A 21713-nucleotide genomic window follows, 5' to 3' on the forward strand; every position below is an offset into this window, starting at 1 on the left:
CATCAAAGCAATTCAACCCTTCCTCGTCATTTGCTTGATGCATTGATAACACGTTGGCCTATTAAACCTGAAAATGGCTGCCGTGATTGTGTGGTGAACTCTGTATCCAGCAACACAAGCAAGGTCTGCAGGAGGGAGGCAACACACACACACACTACTATTTTTACAATATACATTCAATATTTATACAGTTTATACATGCACATCAAACATACGTACACACATACTGTATATACATACATACACTTGAATGTACTGTACATGACATGTACATAATATTCATATTATGCTATTTCATATCTATGACACAAATTTCATTAATTCAATTTAGTGTGGTAATATATAAATGAATAAAAACCTTTTTTTTTAATTATGTTTATTAAGTATTAATATATTTTACCATTATATACATATTATATATTATTGTTGTCCGAGGTAAAATTGTTGCTCTCCTTTGTTCTACTTACTAATAATATATGTCTTAAAAAGCTTTTTGGTTTATGTTGGTGCTTGGTTTTATTTCATCCTTTAGGCAGTGCCATATTGTTACACTCTAAAAATCTTTTCTGCAACCCTTTTGGAAGTGAAATGTGTGTAAAGCTTTGGGTTATGGGTTTTTCCCATTAATAGCTTCCTCTAAAATCTTTCATGACTGAATCCATTCTGATTCTGTTTTAGTTTTTGCAAATGTTTACTAACACAAAGCATATCCGCCAAAAAGTTGCTCACTTAATAATATTCAGAAGTTCTTTATTGGCAGTGACAGGAGAAGCAGACTAACAGGAGATGGAAACTGAGAATGCAATCCATCCAACTCAGGAGTAAAACATTACGACAGGAAGATTTATGTCTGCGGAAGTGCTTTCCCTTTCTGTCTCACTCCTACATCTAAAGTTACACAAAACCTGTTCAAACAACCCAGGAACTTTCTTGTGAGAAAATGAATTTATGAACGGAGACATGCTATTTCTAAATCTGCACCGTGAAGTGAGTCAGCATAACATCATTAAATGTCATTTCCTCACATTACACTGCTTTGATCTCATAATTAATGACAATGTTCAGTGGCCACGAGGCTTTGATTCATAGATGACAAACGCAATTGGAAATGATTAGAATTTAAATATCACCGGCGTAGTCTTGACAGACGGATGCCAGCTTTTCATTGCGCACTCGCTGTTTGAACAGGGTTCAGTCTGGATTTCTCGCCAATGTCACCGATACAAATTAATATGAAAACAAAAATAAAACACAAACCAAACAGCAAGATTATTGCACCCCCGTCGGGTAAACTAAGACAACGAGAAGTCAGAAAAAGAAAAGATAATTGAGGCTTTAGTTTATCGCCTGCGGAATAAGATTAAAATCGTGAGGTCACTCCCCTCCAAAGAAGGATCTCTGACCATCTGCTTTTACTCACAAGTGTCCTTCACTCCATGTTTTTTCCCCCCTTTGCAGGCTTTCATTAATTTAGACAGATTATACAGTATACCCATAGCTTTTAAACCATCCCATAAATATTTAAACAACAAAAAATAGTAGAAAAGACAAGAACATACAGTTGTAGGGGATTATCAGTTGGTTGGTATGAGGCTGGGCTTCTGAAGGCGATGTCCACTTCCTGATGCAGTCGTCTCCCTTTTAATGGTGTTCCCTTTAAATGCTTTTATTTTGTAACAAACCATGATGTGCTTTGTGTTTTAATATATGTGTGTGAGTGGGGTGTGGTATCGGATATAAAACACTTAACGCACATTGTGTTGCATTTAACCTTATAAAATAGGGGTGGGAACCTCTGGGTACCTCACGATACGATACGATACGCGATACAAAGTTCACGATGACAATTGTCTCACGATATGACGATACTGCGATTATCTATATATTGGTTAGAAGTCAATCTACAATAATCTATGACATAAGAAAAAAAATAGATTAAGTGAAAAAATACAATTTTTATTTTATATCTCTGAAAGACAATAAATTGAAAAAGTGTCCTATGAACAGTGACACTATTTTAGTGCAACATTTGTGTAAATAAGTGTCAACATACCAATGTAAACGAATAAGTCCCTCCAATAGTGATTTCTGTAAACGAAAAATAGGGTTTTTCTTCCCAGTGACACCAGTATAGTGCAATATTCCAGTAAACAATATATTGGTTCCTTCAACAAACAGTGAAGACGTACCTGCACATTTTAGTGAAAAAGCAGAAAAGGTTTTGAGAAAAAACAAAACACTAAAAAAAAATAAATAAATCGATAATCGATCGTGCGAAAAAAAAAGTATTGAGATAATGTCACACCCCTATTATAAAAAGTACTGTGTAATTCATACTTTTAATATTTATAAACTGCCTAAATTCAAATGTATTTATTTATTTAAAATATATATATATATATACAGTATATATATATGAGAAGTTTTTACTAGAGATGGGTGAGATTAACGATATATTTGTAAATTTTGTATATATATTATTTGCCGGTATTTGCCAAAAAATGTAATAGCGTTTGACATCGGTATTGAAAAAGTTAGATATGTATTGTTATTTTGTACGGACAATGTTTATAAGTGGAATTCATAACTCTCTTACTTTTTTGAATTTCATTTCTCTATTTTCTTTTGGTTTTGCTTGTTTGTTCTTTGCTGGTAGAAACCATGCATACATATATGACTGTGTTTACCGTATCTGTACAATATTTTGGCACACATTTAAATAACAATTAAATAATCAATGACTGTTTCTGTATATATATATATATATGTGTAGTCTCAATATGTTTATCTATTGTGTAGTTGAAAAGATGTCACGAGGAAGACTGCACCACCCCTTAATGACAGTTTCAGAAGTTTTAGCTGGAATTAGCTTTAATGATTGATAGTCAAACCTCAAATTATAACATCAAAACATTAAATATCAGTGATAGTAACATATGAGTATAAGACGGACCCAGAGATTTGATTTGTGCTGACAAATAAGAACAAACAGCTATAAATCTTTCTGCCAGCCTGCAGCGCTCGCTTAAAGGATGGAAGAGGCACAAACTCATCTGTGTCCTGCTGAATCAACTTTGCTTTTTGTGGGATTTTTAATCAGAATCAGAATCAGAATCAGAAATGTTTTATTTGCCATGTACAGTTTTGAGGACAGTACAAGGAATTTGACTTGGTGGTTGGTGCACAAAACAAGCAACAAAAAGAAATAAAAGAAATAAAAACAGAACAACAAAGCACAACCCAGCAACAATAATAATAATAATAATGATAAATATAAAGGATGAGGGATAAATAAAGGATAGATAGAGAATAAAGGATAAATAGGATAAATATAAATATAAATATATATATACAGTGCAGCAGGTATCAAGCTGGTGGAGGTGGTGATCGGGTGGGGGGGGGGGGGGGGGGTTCAGTGGGTGACTTGGGGTGTGTTCATGTGGATGGTGGCAGAGGGAAAGAAGCTGTTTTTGTGTCTGGAGGTTCTGGTCCTGATGGACCGAAACCTCCTACCAGAAGGGAGAGATTGAAACAGTTTATGACCGGGGTGGGAGGGGTCGGCCACAATCTTTCCTGCACGCCTCAAAATCCTGGAGGCGTACAGGTCCTGGAGGGAGGGCAGATTGCAGCCGATGACCTTCTCTGCAGAGTGGATGATACGCTGCAGTCTGGCCTTGTCCTTGGCCGTAGCTGCAGCGTACCAGATGGTGATGGAGGAGCAGAGGATGGACTGGATGATGGAGCTGTAGAAGTTCACCATCATCTTTGTTGGCAGACTGAACTTCTTCAGCTGCCGCAAAAAGTACATCCTCTGCTGAGCTTTTTTGATAAGGGAGCTGATGTTCAGCTCCCACTTGAGGTCCTGAGTGATGATGGTCCCCAGGAAGCAGAAGTACTCTACAGAGCTCACTGTAGAGTCTCCCAGGGTGAGGGGGGTGAGGGGGGCTGGGTTCTTCCTGAAGTCTGCTATCATCTCCACTGTCTTTAAAGCATTGAGCTCCAGGTTGTTCTGGCTGCACCAGGACACCAGCCGGTCTGTCTCCCACCTGTAGTCGGACTCGTCTCCATCAGCGATGAGACCGATGATGGTCGTGTCGTCTGCAAACTTCAGGAGTTTGACCGACTGGTGAGAGGAGGTGCAGCTGTTGGTGTACAGGGAGAAGAGCAGAGGAGAAAGAACACAGCCCTGAGGAGATCCAGTGCTGATGGTCCGGGGAGCAGAGATGGTTTTTCCCAGCTTCACGTGCTGCTTCCTGATTATAAGCCCTCACCAGGTGGAAGGACTTGATCATGGGAAAATCTGTCCAATTTAGCAGAAACCAGTTAAGATTGTAACTGTAATGAGCCTTTTTATGCCCTTTGTGTGGTGAGTTAAAAACTATATCGGAAAAAAGCAATTACTCTCAAATAAAACAGGCTTTGGGCTTATAAGTTACACCAATTTCAAGGTTGCAAATGCTACCTTAGTTTTGAATAGTTTTAATGAACAACCTCATGTGTTTCTATTTGTGTGCAGTTACTGTATGATCCGTCAGTAGCCAGCAGCAGTATTTATTTTATTTATTCACCTTCAAACAAGAGGGGATGAAAAGTGATTAACTCTGTACTGGCAAAATGCCTAATACTAGGATGTGTTTGTTTTATTAATACAATAAGAACCACACAAAGAAAAAATGCATCTTTGTTATGATGGGAAAACCTTACAATGATAAGCGGTAGGCTTAATTTTCAAAGCAGTTCTGTTTAACACGCGTCACTTTTGCTTGTTTTTGGGGCTGTTACCTTATTATGGGTGCAACATCAGGAATAATGAACAGATGATTTACATATGAAGAAAAAGCAAGTCACGTGTGCATCAGCCTGTCACAATAAAAGCCCTGGGGATAGAGGCCAAACACTGATAGCCTGCAGATATGTATAATATAATATCATAATAAAATAGCTTAGATCAATTTACAAAACAAACACAAGCTTGCTGTGGTTATAGAGTGGACACTTTGTTATTGTCGCCATGTTTATAACAAAGGAAATTATACCTTTAATTAAGAGTAGGACTTTTGGAGATAAGGTGATAGCAATAATTTTATTTTGTAAATGTTTTACTCATGTTATGAACAATTTTATTTACTTACCCTACAAATCTACCTACATATTGTGCACCTCTTTTAGTGCCTAATATCCCAGTTTTAAATTGACAACAACCCTTGTCCTTTAACTTCACACTTTTTATTACGTCCGCCAAGATATTATCACCAATATTTATTTATTTGCACATCAAAAGTACTAAATGGATTTTGATGAAATTGTAACAAAAACAGCCCTTACACAATGGAAAATTCCATTATATTTGGGAGGGTCCTGAATCAATATTCTGATTCTGGAGCAGTTTCAAAAATCTTTATCTCTCGTTATTGGCGTAATTGGCCAATCTTTATGAAATTTGAATTATGATTATGCTGGTATGAATTATGTTGGGTCCGTTCCTCAATTACCCCTCAGAGTTTCATCCAGATCGTATTTGTATTGGGCGTTTCATTGTCTTTCGAAAAAATGGGAATGCCAATACATTTGGACCTACTGTATTGTTATTAATGAGGATAGACATTTCTTCCGAGCCTTTAAAGTGTGAATAATCATGGTACCATGATCAGGATCATTGATCCAGATATGTGTGAATATCGGGCAAAGTGAATATTTGGCGCTTGGCAGAGGTTTGCACTCTCTGAATGCTCTTGTTTAGTTTGTTACACAAGTATTTTTGCTTTAGGTTTACTTTGACAATATTACTTTCCAAAATTCCGAGCGTTCACTAAAAGTTTCGGTGAATTAAAATGTTCGCAAACGCCACTCCACACGCTAATAAGGAGTACAATCCCCATGGAATAAGGACTGCGCGTCTTCTGCGTATCACAATACGCCCACAATCCATTTAGCGCGTTTTTCTCTGATGAATATATAAGGTAGGCGGATCTCATAAGGGGCGCAAAAAAAATGGGAGGAGGAAATGCAAATAAATGAATGCAATGGGCGCAATACAATTCATTAAAACCTGGAACTGTTTGTGATGATTGTTTTTGCACCGGAAAAGAGGACGACTGACAAGCAGGTGCAAACACACACGCAGAGATCAGCTGCAGTAAACGTTGACACAAAACACAGCGGAGATGGAAAAAAAGACTCCAGTTAACCTTTCTAGTATAAGAAAATAATAAAAAAAAAAAAAAAAATTGTTAATATTAACAGCCACTGAATAAGAAAATGCAGAGTAAAGACAAGTGTGTGTGTGAGAGAGAGAAAAAGCTGGACACCCGAGTGGAGTTTGTTGTGTGTGTCCGCAGCGGTGCAGAGAGTCGCTGTGTGCGGAGATCCATGGATGTTGCTCCGGACGCACCGCTCAAATGAGCTCCTGTGTCTTTCTCTCCAGCAACTCTGTTGTTGCATTAACTCAGATCAATGGCATCAACAGATCAATAAGACGGTTTCTGTCCAAATCTGCCTGTTTTTATGGACTGATAAAAGCAAAGTTACAGGACCTGATGGAACAGCCACATTAAATTAAGGGGAAATATATCATTAGGTTTTAAAAAATTAAACACAAAATAAATTAAAAAAAATCTTTGTTTATTTTGTTTTCTACATTATTAAATGTTTGTGCAGCAGACAGAGAAGTCCACCAGCCTCCGATTGAACTTCTTCAAATCTCATTTTGTGCTTCTGTGCACTCACCTCCCCATGTTGAACGAGCAAAATGTTCATTTAAATAGGGCGGTCTCAACCACGTCTATACGCGCACCTATTAGTGCTGCAATGTTAGTGAATTACCTACAGCAGGTTAGGAAACAGCGCCAGCAAAGGATTTAGGGATGCACCTGGTTTACCACCCTTTATTTCAGATTTTAGTGAATCAACCCCTCAGTGTCCATACATTCTGTCACCTACTGAAGGCTGCCATTTAAACAGGCCGAGGGGGTAAAGATGAAGGGCTTCCAGTGGTAAAGTGATCAATCACATTGGGAGTATCTGTCCCCTTTTAATACACCTTGCGGTGGGACCTTTAAACTCTTTTGTAGAATGATAATTCATTAATCTCCGCTCCCTGGGGAGGTCACAACACAACATGTGATGTTTATCGACTAAACATCTTTTTAAAAGCAATAAGGAAAACAGACGTTTGAATGTAGACAAAGGTTGTTTAGTGATGGAAACATCATTGTAGTGTTTGCATTGTTTCTTTAGATGAGGAATGATGTATTTTATAGAACAGCTGCCAGACAGGAGGTGTGCAGTGAGCTGTGAGGGCATAGTTATGGCTGTGACAAGGACGCTATTGCTTGAATGTTACCAAAAGACACATGGGAGGCCCTAAACTACAGTTTGCTGTGTGTGGGAGTGAATGATTGTAATAGATAAAAGTAAAAGGTTGACACTTTTGATAAAAATGCAAATTATACCATCGTGTGAACAGGGTGTACGGATGATGAGTATCTCTAATGATCTATTTTGTGCATTCTCCAAACCAACAGGAGTGAACATGTTCAAAATGACACGTGGCTGTGAGTGGGCGACCACAGAAACTCTCGCTTCTTTAATAAGTGCACATTGTATCCTCTGCTCCTTCACAAACAATGTATTTCTTTATTAACCACAGTCAGCTTTTTTCCTCCAGCACCCCTTTCAGCCAATGTGTTTGTTTCTATTTGCCACTCCTGTGTCCCCCTTTAATCATTCACATATTTATAACAGAACCTTTTTCCTTACATCCTTTCACGCAGAAGTTGCACATTGCTGCTAAACATCTGTCAGCTTCTCCACTGTAGTAGCTATTTGAGCTCACACAGCAAGTTTAGGAAGGTTTGAAATACCAACAACTTTAAACACCTTTGTCTTATTTCTGAATCCAAGTATTCCCTTTGTTCTTAGAAAATGATACAAAAACACCTATACAGCACAATGATGGAATCAACGTGGGATAACACACATTTTAAATACTGCCAATCTCAATTTTGTAAATAAGTGGAAAGAAACAATATTTGGCGTTGTGGTTCCCAAGCTTTTTTGCATCGTGACCCCATTTTGATATCAAGAATTTCTGGCGCGTTTTTCCTCAAATTCGTTTTTAATGTTTTCTTACTGAATTTTAGTTGAACTAGATTCACAAAGTGAAAGTATAGAAATACAGTTGTTTAAGATTGTGTCTTATGATAATAAAAAAAAAGAATAATAATTACAAAATTTCAAAAATCTGTTTTAATTATTCTGAAATGTCTTTATTTCTATCATTTTTATCATTTCCCGTCATATCATGCCGTGGATGGGACAAAGACTGACACTTTATTTGTTAATTTTCCACTCTGTCTCTCTTTCAAGTACCCCTGCAGTGCCATTGCGTACCCCATTTGAGAAACACTTATTGTCATGTCACTGATCACAATGTGATCATGCACCACCCGTGAGGGATCATTGACCAAGCATACCGTCCACCTCAGAGACCCGTTAAGTGAATTAGAGTTTGTTGTTAAGAAGCTCTTTTGAGCAGAAACCTGTTTAAATTAAGTGAGATTTGAAACCAAGCTAACTCCCCGTGACAGAATAATCCAGTTAAACTTGCGTTGTCCTTCCAGTGCTAATCTCTGAGTAATAATGTCCTCCTCCTTTAACGTGTCAGCTGGTGTTTCTGGCCTGAAACACATAAACATCCTGCACTTGAAATGGCTGTTGCTGTTCACGGTGTGTCAGTCAGAAAGGCAGCGGCGAGCTGTCAGTCACAAACGCAGTGCTTGGTCTGGTGTAATTGAATTATCTGCAGTTTGGTTCTGAAGGTTAATTGGTGGAGAAACCTTGGTTTAGCACTGCAAAGATAAGGACTCTGGTCTTATCAGATTTTGTGCCAGCTTGAGTGAACTTTAGCTATCTGATATAAAGGCTGTAAAGGAGTTAACACCCGCGGGTGTGTTTAATTTCACGAGGTGTCACATTTTCTGTCATGCTTAGGGACTGAGCAGAAGCCCCCAGTTTAGTCTGATATGTCATGACTCAGCAGTTAGAGACTGCTGGTGGACGCTCTCGGCATGGAGGGTAAAATAACATGGAGAGTTGATGGTCAGTTGATGGCCTGGAAAATTGCATTTAAACCTTCAGGTGTTATTTTAAGTTGTATATCACTCTCATACGCACAAAATGAAATTAAATGTACTTTGCGCCTGTCCCTTTGATGAATGCCTTCTATAGTCCAGTTACTTAAAAGCTATTCAGTCGCTCTGCACCCCGCAGAGCTAGTGTTATGGGTTTATTATAAATTCTCTCTGCAACGAAAGACTAATGCCAAGATACAGCTATGAAAGAGAAGGAGACTGTTTATTTAACTCTTTTAGCACTTTTGGCTCAGCAGCGTATTACAGTTGGGTCTGTTTCTATCAGTGAGGTGAGTCTACACCATTTGCTCTGTCTTATCATTTTTATAAAAGGAGTCACCCAAAGTAGAGCTTTCAGTGCATAATGGGATTATTTTTTATTTTTTTCTCTTGTCTAAGCTTGAATCAGACTAGGTCATGGACCCACTTAAGGACTCTTCATATACCTAAGAACAACAGAGTGAGTTATTGGGAATATACAGGAGATGGCAGGGCTGTAAGTCATTTAAACTTTTACAAAGTATGACACCTGCAAGGAATACCAAGCGGAAAATAAGCTGAATGTACGTTTTGAAAAAGAACGAGAGGTTGGGTGTACTTCTGGATGCGTGTGTGTGTGTTTCTGTAGCAGCTCAAGGTTTTAACTCAAGCATTTAATTATCCCTAAAAGATGAGCTAATTAGCACCATCAATTGGTATCAACCAACACTATGGGAACGCTTGTTATCCCAATGCTAATTCAAAGGAATAATCAAGAAGTTGCACTAATTAGGAGGCCTAAGATTAGAGTTATGTGGTATTCTCTGCTAATAATGATAAACCTAAATGCCAGATTAATGCGGATGATTATTAATGTAAACTTTAGCTGTATTTTTTATTTTTTTTCTAACTGTACGAGTAATAAATATCACCTAATATAATACTAAAAGCTCAGCTCAGATGCATACACCCTCTACAAGTTACCAGCTCACCAGCAACATTGTCAAGACACAAATATGTTTGGCCTTTTAAAAAAAAATATGGCCTTTTCTGATTAATTGGTCCCATGATATGCTATAGGAAAATCACAAACTATAGAATGCAGTTAGAAGATCGTTCCATACATGTGAATTCTGCTGTAACATTTTGTATCTCTCATAGCAAAAACAGCAAGAGGTCATGTTTGGGTTTAATAGCAAGTTTGAATTGTGTCATTTCCAGTTCCATAAATTAACATTTATGAAAGTTTAGTGATTTCAATGTCTGTTCGTCTTTTGATTTTCATCTGCTGTTTTATTTACTGTAGTTGGTTTAGTACAAATGACCTCTGGCCTGCATACAGCAATGTGGGGATTAAAATCAATGCACACCGTTAAAGAAGAATACATGTACAAGCAGGGCCATGCAGAGACCTTTGGAGGGGCTCAAAGTTAAAAAGGGGAACATGAAGCACGGACAAATGTTTTTGTTTCAAAACCAGTCTCTGGAGAATGAAATATGATAAACTACAGTCTGATGCACATAAAACACACACAACACTTCATACCTTTTCGGGACATATACTGTATAGCCATGGATACTTTTTATTATTCATAGAGCTATGTATGTAATGTATTTGGGGATCAAAGAATTTCAATTTGGCTTATTTTGTCGTAAAAATGTAAGAGTGACTGTCCTCTGTGGGTTGAAACCCAGCTATAACAATCAAATTTTGTTATTGGCTGAGTATGATGGTTGGTGAGGTTTTGGTGGCTTCTCATGTTACTGTTGTCGTGGGCGTGTTATTGAATTACTGTTCTCTCCTTTTGCTAGCCCTCTAGCGGCAGCTTGGAGCAATTACATTAAAAAAACAGTTAAAAAATATATATAAAAAGTTCAAGACGCTACCAGGGCCACGCCCTTAGACTTTTGTAGAGGATTTTTATGACTTTTAATAACACAAGTCTGTAGAAGTACACTGTATGCGGCCATAGCTCTTGATAATGAGCAGTCGTTTCCTGTTGCCTGGAGGTGGCGCTATGGCTGTGATTGGATAGTAGCATATGTATGTAATCAGGGCAGGACTCTGATCAAAAATGTAAAGTTTGACGCAGATTGAAGCACGCTAAAGTTAGTTAAGCAGCACTTGAAATTTCATGGCAAAACATCAAAGTTCAGGATGCCTCCAGGGCGACGCCCTTAGACTTTTGTAAAAGATTTTGTTAACCATTAATCACAGAGCCCTGTTGTACGTATATATTGGCCAAATTTTAGGTGTTTTCGAGTTACCTTGAAGGTAAAACATATCTTGAAAATGAACAAAATTCTCACAGTTCATTTAACATGGCGGCTTCCTGTTGCATTTTGGGTAAAGAGTTGATATGGCATTTTTGTTTGTCTTATCGTGATACATATGTGTATCAAATTCCGTAGCTGTGCGTGAAACTAATCGAATTAACTCCACTAAAGGTCAATTTTCAAGGTGGCGCTATTGAGTCATTTTGCCATTCACATGTGCAATTCCCTCAAAATATCTAAGTTTTCCCCAGTCCTGATATGCGTTCAAATTTTCATGATAATTTGAACATGTTGAAGCCCTCAAAAATGCGATCACGTCCTATATAAGAAAAATAATAAGTGCATTACAAAGGGGTTCCATTGTATTGGTGCTCGGGCCCTAAAAATCTACTTTACCTGGAGGGACAAGGAGGCAGGGGCTCCCGATCCCTAAATCCTCATATAGGGTTGAACCTTAGGCATAAACAAGTTGTAATGTTTAGTGTGACTTACATCCATCTGCCTCAGGAGGTCGACTAAAGTCTATGTCATGGTTGGGATCTTCTCAGTTTTTATTGAATCTTTAAAATATTGAATTAAGTTAAAAAAAAAACATTTTTTTTTATTTAACTTTACCAAAGATACTTTAGATACAAGGGACAAGAAACAAAAAAAATGTTTTAGTGCAGTAGGTCTTCGGCTACTACATCACACGTGTCATCTAAACATTCCTTTGATCTGGGAAAACACTGAAGCGCAAACTAAAGTGTTTTTCTCGAAGTGTAGATGTTGGCAAGTGGGAATCCTGTTTTTTTTTCCTGCCTCTTAACTACAGAGTCTCAGACTCCTGACTGAATGAGAGATTTTCTACATAAAACTCATCAAAACATCAAACGGCTCAGAATTGCTGATCAAAGCCACAACTGGAGAAGTACACTTAGAAGTATGAATCAGAAACATGTTCACTGGAGTCCTGTCCTCTTGTGAATAAGCAAAAGTTAAAACAACAACTTAAACAGTGCTGTGCGAGTATGAATTAAAGCTGTTGGAGATTAAAACTTTTATCCGATGAAGACATAGTGCACGTCTCATAGATCAGTACATCAAAGATCAGTTGAAATTGTCCCTTACATATCCATTGTAAACACTCTCTTATTGACTTTTTCGAAAACATTTCTTTGTGGGATGTTGAGTCACATAAACAAATTCATGGAAGTGTTTTTACTTCATTCTTACAGGGCTCTATTCTCCCATGCGCTTAAGTAAAAAAAAGCTGCGCCGCGTCGCTGTTTTTGGCAGCACGCTATTCTCCCCCTGTACTTAAGTCAGTCGCTGCGCGCCTCCATCCCAGGTATGCACTCTGGGTGGAGCGACGCTGAAATGTGGGCGTTTCCATTCAAATTTTGCCTTACGCGTATTCTCCGTCTGCTTAAGTTCTTTTCCTCTTGCACACTTCTGAACCTGGAATAAGTGCAGTGTTCCCGAGAAGGTGAAACTTTATATTGCACTAGAAGTTTGGTCTTTGTTACAATTTAAGCTACACCCACTCATAATATTGCAGAATAGACTCCCAGAAAGAATCTATCCAAAGTGACACTGTCATGGGGGTGGTGGTGGGGGGGTGGGGGGAGTCGCACAAGCACGCCACAGGATTGACAATCAGCATTTCTATGTTCATATTTACTAGTTCTAGACGGGACAAAATGTGTTACATTTTACTTATTATTTACCCGTACCGTCAACTCCTTGTCCTGGGAGGACGGTGAGAGCAGTCTCGTGGAGCTGATCAGCTAATCAGCTGTGTGCCGTGGTGCGCGCGTCAGCTGCTGCAGCTCATTACAATGAAACTCTGACAGATGTCAGACTGATGCTCAACTAACACTGTAAAATGTGAAGCCACAGTTTCATTCACTACAGATTAAATAACAAGTGGAACATTGATGACAGATGATGATGATGATGATGATGATGACGACGACTAATGCGCACTGATCATTTCTGAATGCAGGAGTGTAAGAAATCAATAAAATCAGGCTTTCCACACAAACAAACCTTAATCTGACGTTAATATGAGGGGAAAAAGAAAGATTTTAACTGTGGCTCAGACAGAAAAATGTGTCCGATCCTCACACTGCAGAAATATGATCAAATCAACATGTTACATTGTTTATCAACGAAGGCTTTTCAAATTAAAAGTGCTCTATATCATTTTCACAGATTTCAATGACATTTACGAGCATTGGAAAAACTCCATGTTCCGTGATTTCTACACAGCCCAAAAATAATTACATCATGCCCCAGTCCACCTCCTTTGCTTCAGACCGCCTTCATTCATAGCCTAAGCGCTTTTGGTTGATTTACGCATGGTGGGCGTGTCAGGAGCCTGGACCGGAGAATACGGCGTGTAAAAAAGCGCTTAAGTCCAGACAAGAGAAAAGGGCCCATACTCCACAGTGATTTCTTGCATGACAGTGATTTGTTTAACACTTATTTATTGTTCTAGTTTGTTCCCGTTATTCCCCATGATATCACCTCGCTTTGCAAGACTCCACATCCCACAATGCAATGCTCAAAACATTTCTGAAAACATTAATGACAGTATTTACAGCAGAGATGAAAACAAAATTTGAGCGGCAATTTCAACTATTTGTATATATATATATATGTATATTGTTTTTTTTTTTTTTTTCTGAGGAAATGCTCTTCGATTTATTGATCCATGAGGGCAATGCTTTGTCTTTGATTTAAAAAAAATGTCTCTTGCAGCTTTAAACCTGTAAAAGTAAAAAATCTAAAATCACTTCTGCACAGTGGTGACACTTTTGAGAAACATCAGTAAAGTTTTACGATATTTAAACCTATTTTATAGCAGAATAAAACAGTTTGAAAGGAAAATGCTTGTTTCCTAGACTGCTCCTTGTAAATCTTCAGAACACCGAATTCACTGTCACGGCACCTTATCACCACATTTATCAGCACTTTTGTTACTTACTGTTCATTTTATCATACAAAGGGGGTCAGAATGAGAATAAAGTCCTGCACTGACAAGTTTTATAGAGATGCAAATGCACATGATAATTAAATGATTCGGCGTCGAAGGCAAACAAAGGCATTGACATAGCTCACTATAGGTTACACGTGATGAAATAATACATCGTTCCAGGTGAAAAAAAAAAAAAAAAAAGTAATTAATGCTCCAATCTAATATTCTCTCAGCTAGAAATTCAGCCTCTCAATAAGCACGACGCTTTTCTTCCCCAGGAGGAGTAGTTCTATTCCAACTCGATTAGATTCTCATCTTGTTTTTTTCATTCCCACCAAGAGGAGAATGCACTTTCAATGACATCAAATAAAGAGCAGTCATTGGTATGGATGAGCTAGCCCCTCACGGATCCAGGCACCTTCACTTTGACAAAGGAGAAGCAAGAAAGAAAAGAGGAGAAATAGGAAAAACCAAATCTGGACACAGAAGAGATCCTTAAATTTACAAAGACACATGGAGAATGAACAGAAATCTTCTGCGTGTGTGACCAAGTAATAGGACAATGTTCGAACAATTATATGTTGTAAACAAAAAGAGAAAAAAATATTTTTTAGATTAATTAACTAATTTATGTTGCTTGAAATGTTGGTTTTTATATTAAAAAAAAAAACTTTTATTCTGTGAATGAATCTAAATGAATTCATCAAGAAAAGTATTTATTCTATTTGAGATATGGAAATTGTATTGTTATTAGTACTACACAAAATTAATTTCAATTACAAAATTCAAATTTTGAATGGTCTTCATTGTTTTATTAACATTTGTGCTAATATTGTTCAGACTTATGCAGACAGCATGTGAGATGATGAGTTGTGGTGTCATGTTTGTCAAAGACCCCACAGTGATGTGCAGGCGCATGAACATTACATTGCTTTAATTTATTGACATGTGTTGGTCCGTTTGCACTATAGACCACTCGTGTTTGTGCTTTTTGATGAATATAATAAAATAATCTAAAGAAATTAGACTAAAAGCACATTTTATTTCAATGCTCATATTATCTATATTTGTCCATCTATAAACCTGTGATTAAGCAGGTCTATTCAAATTTTAATTCAGCCATTTGGATTATTAAAATGATTGAAACCATTAAAACTGCCTCCATTTCATTACTTTTGTCCTTTTTTTCCCCACCACTTTCGACGGGCCTTTCCTGACCATCGACTTTTTCTGACATTTCTTTGTTTCTTGTGATGTTTTTTTGAGCGTGTGTCAATGCTTGCCTTGAAGTGCTGCCCAGAGTGGCAGAGCTGCACTCCTGAGGCTCTGTTTGAGTGTGGAAGCTTCTCCTCCTTCACATTTAGAGAGTCCAGACGGACAGAGAAAACTGCTGCTGCTGAACACTTTCACCCAAACCCAAAAAAAAACCTTTTTTGTATAATGCCAAGCTCAACAACTTCACTATGTTAGAATCTGGCATATACAGTTGTTTCAATATCAGGGAAAACTCATTTTATGCAAGACTGACCTCTATGTTTGCATTTCATGGTGTCCAAGTTTTATCCAAGTAATTGAATTTTTTAAAAACCTATTTTGGAATCCGTCTTTAGGCAGGGTACACACACAAACACAATTGGACCTTAAGATATTTTCATGCCTAATTTAATGTGGCTGTTCCATCAGGTCCTGTAACTTTGCTTTTATCAGTCCTTAAAAAACAGGCAGATTTGGACAGAAACCGTCCTATTGCTCTGTTGATGCCATTGATCTGAGTTATTGCAGCAACAGAGTCTGTCAATCAGTCGATCAGCACCATTTGAAGATGATCTACTGAGCATCATCCAGCAGGTCTGAGCTCAGCTGATTCTGACCTGACATCAATGCGACACAAGAGTTTTACGATCAAAACAGGAGCTCGTTGGAGCGGTGCGTCCGGAGCGACTTCCATAGATCGACTATCTGCAGCGCAGCCACACGAGACTCGACACGCGCTGCTTCGGGTGTCCAGCTTTTTCTCTCCCTCACACACACTTGTCTTTCCTCTGCATTTTCTCATTCAGTGGCTGTTAATATTGACAATTGTTTTATTTAAATTATTTTGGTAAATGGTAAATGGACTTGATTTATATAGCGCTTTATCCCCACACTGAAGCAGTCCCAAAGCGCTTTACATATCAGCTCATTCACCCAATCACTCTCACATTCACACACCAGTGGGACAGGACTGCCATGCAAGGCGCTAGTCGACCACTGGGAGCAACTTAGGGTTCAGTGTCTTGCCCAAGGACACTTCGACACATGGTCAGGTACTGGGATCGAACCCCCAACCTCTCGATCAGAAGACGACCCACTACCACCTGAGCCACGGTCGCCCCTTATACTAAAAAGGTTTTGTTCCATCTCCGCCGTGTTTTGTCAACATTTACTGCAGCTGATCTCTGCGTCTGTGTTTGCACCTGCTTGTGAGTCGTACTTTTTTCAGGTGCTAAAACAACCAACAGTTCCAGGTTTGAAGAATTGTATTGCCCCCACTGCATGAATTTATTTGCATTTCCTCCTCCCATATTTTTTGCGCCCCTTATGTGATCCGCCTACTTTATGTATTCATGAAGAGGGAAATGCGCTAAATGGATTGTCGGCACATTGTGTCGGACATGCAGTCCCGAAGTACAAGTAAGTTGTACACAAGATATTCAAGTACAAGTAAAAAGTAGCTCAATTAAATTATAAAGGTTACTAGTTACTTTTACCCCCCACGTTTATTTTTGGTAATAAATCTTGCCACTGCTCCCTTGCATACAATAAACATCTCATGTTTAAACTTAAAAAAGAAGAAATCAAATCTACCACAATTGGATCTTCATTTATTTTCCACAAAGGCCTCTGTATAAAATAAAAGGTTTGTCAAAATGTGCAATTCTTTTTTGAATAAAATAACACCAATCAATTCAATTCAAAACTAAAAAAAAAAAAAGATCAGGCTCTAAGTATAGTTACATTTATGAACTCTAAAACTGAGAAAGTGTGTTTGATTGTTTTCTGTTCATTTCATTTTTTGTGCTTTCAAAATGTCCGTTGACCATTTTAAAACAAAAAAAGTAATAATAATTCAGTAACGGTTGGGTGTAGAAATGTAACGAATATCTTTACCTCTTTTAAAACTTACTTAAGTAAAATTACTGATTTCGAAATATACAAGTACCCATAAAAGCAACTCAATTACAGTAACACGAGTATTTCTAATCTGTTACTTTCACTTATGAATGTGTGTTCTGTAACAAATGAAAATATACTCCAAATTTTGAAAATATTATTTTTTGCACCCCATTTCCTTTCCTACAAAACTATTTGCCGGGAAAGGAAAAAGGAATAGGAAAGTCATCATTTTTCTCTGCATAAAAGGGAAAGGAGGCTGGGGGGATGGCTGCCTGTGTCTGATAGGGGAATAGACTCTGTTGCACTCAGGGATATCACTGGACAATGCCAATTCCAGGCATTACAGAAAGTGGGTCTATGATGTCAAATATGTGTATGTTCTCACAAGGCAACAGAGGCTGCTGACCGCCTCGAGCTGAGTTGAAGGCCGGAGTTTACAGCATGGTGTACCGTGCCTGAAAAGGAACCTCTGAGAATTCATTTTAATGTTGCTGCTTGCTTTGTTTAATCCTATACAACTCAATACTGCAGGCATTGTTGTGCTTGGCATAAATTGTGAATTTATTACACTGTGGAAATTCCTGACTGTAAACGTGTGCATCATCATCCAAACGTTACAATGTGGCCTATCATTGTTGGTTCACTTGTGTTTGTGCATTGGCTCTGATTGGGGCACAGTTTGAGTGGCGAGGAAGTGAAACAGTTGGAGGCTCAGAATGAGTCACTGTGGGCAAACAAAAGGAACTCAATGCATTTTAAATGAGAGACTTTCTGTGTTTTTACTTAAACTTCCTTTTATTTATTTATTTATTTTTTTTAAACTTCCTTTTAGTGACTGAAAGGCTCTCGCTGTGAACAAGTGGAGGCCGGGTCAGATGAGCTCACTATGGGCCAAGTGGTATTTGCTCAAAAGGTCAAAGATTGAAGAATAATAGCGAGATGTCATTTTTCTTTAAGAGGTCTCTTGTCGTGCCAGATACACCGCAGAGTGTATTTTTCATATTCATTTCATGCAACATTTGATTGAGAAACTATTTTCTCTCCAGGGATTCAAGATTGTTTTCTTTTTCTCCCCAAGCTCCTCTCGTGTCATCAGCGATGTTTTGTAAAGGCAGCGTTTGGCATTCTGTTATAGGGATGTTTTTTTTATCTGCACTTGAATAGCTGACCAGTGAAAACACCAATATAGCGTTTCTTTTCAGTGTGAAAACGTAGTATTTCATGTAATTTTGAGGTTTTTTTGTTAACTGCCCATCCTTTTTGTGACCAAACAATATCAAAGATAATTTAAACATGTTTTCCTCAATAAGTCACGAAGCAGGGAGGGCGGCTTTTTGTGTGATGCATTCATAACATACCAGCCCTCTTTTTCACAGTGAATATATACTGTAAATGATTTGTCGCACTAAAGGTTACAAATTAGCTGGATTATAAGACACACACGCTTTTTTTTCCAAACATGTATGTAAATACACAAAGCCTCTGATTATAGTAATATTCTTCCTGTGTCGGTTTTCAGCGCGCTGCCTATTTACTGGTGATGATTCAGAGTCGGAATCCCTGATGGCATGCAGTTGATGACATGGAGTGCATGCATTCGGTTATTTCCCGTTGTGAATCGGTTTAACTCCACTTGTTTTTTTTTGTTTTGTTTTTTTTTTCCATACAAAATGCAGCATGCTGTCATTGTGCATTGTGGGAATTTTTTCTTTGGTTTAGGGCTTATTGTGATAACAAAATGGTGTGAACAGAGAATTTGTTGTGCAGTTTGCTGCGAGAGTGATGCATGGTCCCAGTGCTCCTACTGCACTGTGCTTTTCAATTTTGGAAGACTTCATGTGGGCGTGGTGGTTTATGCTGTTTTAGTTATAAAATGTCATCATTTCTGACAAAAAGCTGTTGTTTATATAAAAACATTAAAAGGACACAATATAGAAACACATTAATTTTGTTAGCTTTTCTTTTATCCTCGATATGACTTTTTTTTTTTTTAACATGTTTTTTCTTAGCAAACAAATTCACACCTTAATGGCACATCTTAAATATAACAATTACTGTTGGTTTGGTTTACTTTCACATTGCTAAATGATTTTAAAATCAGGTAACTTTCTAGGAAAACAGAGGTATCCGATATGCCAATATTTTACAACTTATTAACCCCCCCAACACACACACACACACACCTAAGTGCAGAGATTGTCTACTTTCTGCGGTAGAATTAACATTCAGAATTATTCTGCATATACTCATTATTATGTTAACCCAACCATCCCGAAAATGATGTTGTATCAGTAATCATTCCTCAAGCAAAATAAGAAAAAATACTTTATTCATTAAAATTGCTTTTAAACCAAACAATAAAGATATGTGCAGCTTTTCCCACTTAAAACAGTTGCTACTTACTGACTGTACCGACTTAAATGTTGTACCTGAGTGGTGAAAACAGCATTTTTATTGCTGGTGTTCAGTGTATCACACTTGAAGCCAACCCAACCAGGGTGATCCCCAAGAAAGCTTAAAAAAAAAAAAAAAAAAAAAAACATATCTATGATTATCATGTCTAAGTGAGCTTTCAATGTCCATTTTCACTCAAACATAACAATAAATTAGAAAGACAAAAAAGCATAATCCATCTCAAAATGGAGGCACATCTGACCTCAGTCAGGGGCTACTCGACAACAAAAGGATGAAGAAAGGACATGAGATCTTCCCTCTGTGCTGGCTTCAGATTAGTGTTTGTCTCCTGCTAACACACATTCTCTTAGCCAAAAAAAATAACTGTAATAACACTGATAGGTCTGTATTATAATGGTAAAAGCTGCACGTGGTAGTGGTGTAAAAGTACTGTGATTTACTCACACAAAGGTCAAATAACAGCAGGAGTGTGTTTTTTTTAAAGTCACAGTAGCAAGTGGGGTTACAATTTGAAGAATATTCCCCCTGCCATAAACTGTCACATCTAATCTGTTGTAGCCACAGGACTGTTCCTATTCGCCTCACGCACTCACACACACACAAGAATTTTAGATGTCTATTTTTTTTTTTTTTTTACAATTTGCAAACTTTAAGACCGTTGTTAACCATTTTTAGTGTAGTTTAAAAGTGCTGATTATCAAAGCAAATAAATGCAAATGTACTTTAATGAAAAAAATGTGGAGTTTAATTCAGATCCACTCATGTTTCCTCCTTAAAACATTTTTGACAATTAAAGACGCTCCCCCTTCATGTAAAATGATGCCAGTTAAATACCCAGGGGTTAATTATGGAAATAAACCGAAATTGAATTTAATTATTTAATAATAATAATAATGGCCTTTTTAATTAAATGCATGAGCTGGCAGCAACTGTAATCCTGACACAACCTTTCCTATGCCTTGTTTTTTTCACACAGGCATCATCCCCCCCCCCCCCCCCCCCCCCCCCCCCCCCCCACCCTAATGCTGGAATCAATTTGTTAAATATTCCGAAATGAGTTGTAATGAATGATGATGATTGCAGCATCTGAATGCTCTCTGACTACCTGTACAGCAGGTACTCATCAGGGGCTGTACTGTGAGCCATAGGTAATTAAACTATGTAATGAAGGCCATAAGGGGAACAGCTTTAGTGATGGAACAGGATAGAGATGGAGCCCTGGATAAAATCCAAGTAACTATAAAACAAAAGCTAGATTTTATCACTTAACAAATTGTTGTATGCATTACCTGAAAGCATGCAGGGCCTTTACCTCACCTGCTTTGGATGTTTTTTATTTAAATTAAATGAATTTTAAGAATGCTTGCAATCTTAATGCTCACAATCCTGCATGTTAAATAGCCGCGTCATTAGCATTTGGGTTTTAGTTGTGAGACTTTTTGAAAGTCGAGGGTTTGAATCCACCTTGGTCAGTGATGGCCAACTTTAATCACAGTGTGGGCCACAAAACTGTGATTGTCTGATCTGAGGGCCACATTATAAGCATTCATGTCAGCATTTACATTAATGATATCTAATATGAGCAATAATGCTGGAATTAAAGAGTGTGTTTTGATGTCATTTTACACATTTTGTTCTCATTGTGTGTGCGTTTATTGTTGTTTTGTGGTTTTTTTTCATTCATTTTGTGTATTTTCCTTGTTGTTTTGTGTGCTTTTGGAGTCATTTTGTGTATTTTTGTTGTCGTTTTGTATATGTTTGTCATTTCTTTATGTTCTGAGAGTAATTTTTTG

The 21713-nt window shown here is 37.7% G+C and overlaps 1 protein-coding gene across 2 annotated transcripts in view; it reads left to right on the forward strand.

Annotated features, from left to right (window-relative positions):
- The window catches only part of elfn1a (extracellular leucine-rich repeat and fibronectin type III domain containing 1a), a 91896-nt gene that overhangs the window by 64395 nt on the left and 5788 nt on the right, over nucleotides 1-21713 (forward strand). The gene's annotated exons all lie outside the window — the stretch shown is intronic.

The sequence above is a fragment of the Gouania willdenowi genome, chromosome 8 (genome assembly GCF_900634775.1).
Source record: "Gouania willdenowi chromosome 8, fGouWil2.1, whole genome shotgun sequence".
Lineage (NCBI taxonomy): Eukaryota > Metazoa > Chordata > Actinopteri > Blenniiformes > Gobiesocidae > Gouania > Gouania willdenowi.